Source organism: Microtus ochrogaster, unplaced genomic scaffold (genome assembly GCF_000317375.1).
Source record: "Microtus ochrogaster isolate Prairie Vole_2 unplaced genomic scaffold, MicOch1.0 UNK67, whole genome shotgun sequence".
Lineage (NCBI taxonomy): Eukaryota > Metazoa > Chordata > Mammalia > Rodentia > Cricetidae > Microtus > Microtus ochrogaster.
The window spans coordinates 320,126-325,093 of record NW_004949165.1 but is presented as its reverse complement, the minus strand read 5'-3'; the positions used below and the strand labels follow the sequence as shown (position 1 = coordinate 325,093).

Here is a 4,968-nt window from a genome sequence, read left to right as displayed (position 1 = left end):
AGGCATTGACTTAAGGTACCTGAATCTAGGCACCCTGCCCCACTGACCTACCTGAAAATCAATCTTCAGAAATGTTTATAGGAAAATAGGAAAAACTCTTAATTTCAAATTCCTAATATGTTACATCCTTTTTGAGGTGTTAGTTCTTCAGATGTGAAAACAAGTTTTGATCCAAAACAATTAATTAAAAATCAAGTTAACATATCCCTGAATCGTTTCTCCCGACACATCTGCATTTCTAATGTGGGAGCCTTGAACATTGAGTCAACACTCAATTCAAAGAACTTTTTAGCCTTCAAAGAAGTAGATTTTTGTATTTAAATATGACCACTGTTGAAAATTTGAATTTACAGGTGGTTTCCTATTAACAAACACAATAGCATTTGCAGGGTCTTTTCTATCAGTCAGATTCTTGCTCTTTGAACCATCTCCAACTGGGGAATCTGTTGAATGGGAATTTTCATCCATCAAATCCATGGTGAGTTAAATTATCTTTTGCCTTTATGCAGATCAGTGTGAAGTGGGACTCAGTTTCCCAGGTAAGATTTCTGCTCCTTTTCTCCTGACCCAGTCATCTACAGCACTCATAATTTCCCTGTGTCCCTTTCCCTTTCCTTAACTACTTAGCTCTTCACATTGCTCATTACCACCACTGTCTCCATCAGACTTTTTAATCATATAAAAAGGACATGTTTGAACAAAGCATCTTTACCTGTTCCTAACATAAGTAGGATTCAATAAAGATTTCAAAAACCCTGTGTTCTCTTTCTATTCTTTTCTAGTTGGCACTTGGCATAAGAACCGGACTATTGTGAGCCTTTTTGGTGAACAAGCTTAATGCAGAACATCATCCTCCCTTGTGAATGACAGAAGTGAATTATAGGTCTGTATTCAATTTCACTCTAAACTTTTTCTCTTCTGAGTCTTCCAGAAAATGTGATGACTAATGACTCACTTCATACTGATTCCACCTGTAGGGAAACCCAAATGTTCTGCCACAGAATATCATGACCATGGCTTCCTTTGCTGCCTTGCATCATTCTCTTCTGAACTCACTGTGAAGTAAGAGATGAGCTTACCCATAATGTGTCATGACTTCTCTGACCTTCTGAATGGATGCCTCCCACTCTGAAACAACCAGGAAAGGGAACCTTTCGAAACCACATGAGCAAAGTATTTCTCTTTATCTGAGAAAAGAAGTGCATATTCACATGGCTAAGAAATTTGCCAATTTTTGAGACACAAAGCAGGAAACACAGGAAGCAAAAACCAGGAAGTATGCTTTGTGTTATGGAGTTAGATCATTTCAATAGCTCCATGTACATCAGTTCTAAGGCCTAATTAAGCTGAACATGAATCTACCGGCCACCAAAAACAATAATGTAGACATCAATGTTTGGCCCTGCCAAATTCTCCAGAGATTTTTAAAATCAAGAGATCCTCTTAACTTCAACTACATCCTCTTCTCACATAAGGCTTCAATATAGGAGGAAAAGCTTGAAGAATATCCAGGGAATTCAATATCCTAAATAATTCTGCTGACAGTTTCTGAAAACATTGAAAGAGGGATCTATATACAAAGTCTTTGTAAATCAAAAGATCTTGCTTTTTGACTTTTTAACATCCCAAACCTTTGCACTCTGATTCATTAAGTCTTATCTGTCAATGAATATATGAATATTTGTAATAAGATTTTGTTTTTAAGCTTGTTTTTCATTATTCCCAGTACTAGCACTGTATAGTAATATCTCTGTAAATGCTTTTTTAATTGTGGGAATCAAAACCATGGGATATTATACAAGTGCTCTAGCACTGAGCTACATCCACAAACCAAGCAAATATTTTCAAATAAAATTCTCTTTCTACCCAAACATATATTCACATTAAAGCAAACAAACAAAAATATCATCTGTCTGCTTAGAATAAAACTACATTTATCATGAGTTTACTCTTTGAAACCTTGTTATTTCTTTAATTTGTTTAAAATTCTTTCTTACCAAATAATTCTCTAATATTGCCATTCCCCATTAGTCACAATAATTTAGTGAATGCTTGCCATACTTGATGCTTGGTTAATATTAATTCCCCTCGTAATAGTTTTCTTTGTGGACACCCCATGCTACTTCTATTTTACACATGAGAGGCTGGAACTGAAAGAGATTAAGGAACTTTCCCAGCTTCAAATTCAAGGCTGAAAGACTCCAAAGAGTTTTAATGCTAATGGTAAGTCATACTGTCTTACATATTTTTCTCTAGAGTTGTCATAAATACAAATTGGTAGTTTAATATCAGTTTTAGTTTGTTACTTGACTCTAAGAAGAAAGTCAAATTCTTATTTTCTAATTAAAAGTCATGCATAATGTAATAGAAATCAAATTCTATTAACTCAATTAAAACTGGCTAAGTTAGAATACAAATATATTGCATACTGAGGAAAGGGTTGCTTTATAGACTAGGCAATAATTGTGCACCACATATTCCTATATCTATATACTAAAAGGTTCAGAAGTTTAAAAATATTTCTGCCCCAAACCATTATTGAAGATGATTTCATACTTAAGAATGCAGCAAAGGTTTTAATAATGAATTTACTTTAAAAACAATGTTGTTTAAGTTCACCATTTAATATCCATTGTATCATCATAGTTTATTAAATCATTATCTGATTCAATACCAGAAGTCATATGATCATTGGTGACTCAAGACTTCTATGAGTCAAATGAGATGTGTAAATGATACCACAGTAGACCCTAGACCAGAACTGAAGGCAATCTGACATTTTTTTTTTCAGCCCTTCTGCTAATGGTGATAGTCTCTGTGTTAGTAAACATATTTTTTCCTTTCTAATCCTTTTCACTTACCTGGGAAATAGGCATGATGTTATTATTGCTCCATCTTTATCAGTGGCTGAACTAGGTTCATCATTGTGCCAGCAGCTCACAGCTAACAAATAACAAAGTCAGGTTTCAAACCTAGATGTTCTCCCAAGTCAGAGTGTTTTCTACTATCATCTAGCCTTCCTGTTGTTGTTTAATGACCATTATGTCAAAGTAGAGAAGAAGCAGAGCCTTTCAAACAAGCACGGCTATTTAATAAAACACAAATTTTAAGGCTAACAAATCATTCTTGGAGGTTTGTTGTTATTGTTTGTTTGGCTGGCTGTATTTGAGTTTTCTGAGACAGGATATTGGTAGGTATCCCAAGCTGGCTTGGAAGACTCAGTTATCCTTAAACTCATGGCTTTAGCCTTCTAGGTGCTGGGATAGGAGGAGTGTGAGGCACTACAACCAGCAAATTATTTCTTCTCTGGCATTTGAAGATGAGTGAGTTGATGTGTATCATTTCCACTCAAAGGTCACACAGGTCTTTGTTTGGTTGATTATTTGGTTAATTTCAAGACAAGTTTTTTTCTGTGTAGCCCCAGCTGCCCTGGAACTATCTCTGTAGCCAGGGTGGTCTTAAACTCACAGACATCTGTCTACATCTACCTTCTGAGTGCTGGTATTAAAGGTGTGCACTACCAACACCTGGCTACTCACATGCATTTTTTGTTTGTTTGTTTTGTTTTTTGAGACAGGGTTTCTCTGTGGCTTTGGAGCCTGTCCTGGAACTAGCTCGGTAGACCAGGCTCGTCTCGAACTCACAGAGATCCACCTGCCACTGCCTCCCGAGCGCTGGGATTAAAGTGCTGGGATGGTGTGCCACCATCGCCTGGCTACATGTATTTTTAAATGGGATAAGGTTATAGCATTTGAAACAGTACTGTACTAGTGAAATAATAGATCTTAGGAATAATTGAATCAAAATATATAAATATAGATTCTAGTATCTAATTTCTAGCTCTAGTATTTAGTATATAATTTCCAGTGGGGGGAAAAAGCAGACTAACAGGACAACTGGTTATACTAGGTTAAGACTTTGTGTTTTCAAAATTATACTCAAGTAGGATAAGGAAAGAAATATATGAGAAAAATCATAAAAGTATTAGAAGCATGTGTAAATATTTTAGACCCATAAAAGAAAGTTTAAGACTAATAATTGAAAATGGTTTCATAGGAAGAGATTGGCAAATTTGACTGAAATATTTTAAACTATGCTTGGGATGGAATTCCTGGGAACTTCCAGGAAAAGGGGAGACTTCCACTAGCAGAATTATTGCTCATTGAAGTGACTGCCTGGGACAAGGAGCTGGGCCTGGTGTCTAGCATTTACATCTTTAGAAGGGTTATTGCTGTGGGTATCTTCTCACAGTGGCTGAACTAGTGGGCACTGTTAACTGTAGCATGAATTCTAATTGTTCTTAATAAACACCCAGATATTAGGGACTGAAAGCTGAAGGATCAGAAAAGCAGTGCCACCAGCCATTAGAGAGACCTTTTACCTCTACCAATGCTCAGACCAAAGGGGCAATCCTGTCCTCAGACTGCATCCTCAGATTGGATCCTCAGACTGCATCCTCAGACTGCAATTGTCTTCACCAAAACTCAGACTACACTGAGCTCCTGTCTCCTCCCACCTTATAATCCTCTCTCTGCTCAATCATATCACTCCTGTCTCCACCTCCCTAGTGCTGGGATTAAAAGAACATGATTCACGTGCTGGGATCACCTTTGTGTGAGCTCTGTTTCTTTCTTAGACAGTTTAAATCTTGTGTAGTCCAAGGTGGCCTTGAACTAACAGACATCCCTCTGCTTCTGTCTCCTGAGTCCTGGAATTAAAGGTTTGTGTCACCACTTCCTGGCCTCTAGTGGCTTAGCTCTGCACTGTGATCTTCATGCAAGCTTTATTTGTTAAAGCACAAACAAAATATTACTACAGTTAACAGTTGCAAGCTGTAGATATTCCTTTACATGGGTCACCCCTGGTTTGACTTTCATCTTCCAGTTTGTAATCTCTTGCTCATAGCTGTTTATTGGTCAAAGCAAACAAACAGATGCCATTGATGTGGGATTTCCCTCTGTATGCTGT

General features: G+C 37.0%; 1 long non-coding RNA gene across 1 annotated transcript; it reads left to right on the top strand.

Annotated features, from left to right (window-relative positions):
- Positions 1-505: 505 nt before the first annotated feature.
- LOC113455620 lies at positions 506-1,024 on the top strand. Its single transcript, XR_003376624.1, has 3 exons — positions 506-539; positions 783-883; positions 978-1,024. It is a non-coding gene; the product is annotated as an uncharacterized LOC113455620 (long non-coding RNA).
- Positions 1,025-4,968: the final 3,944 nt, after the last annotated feature.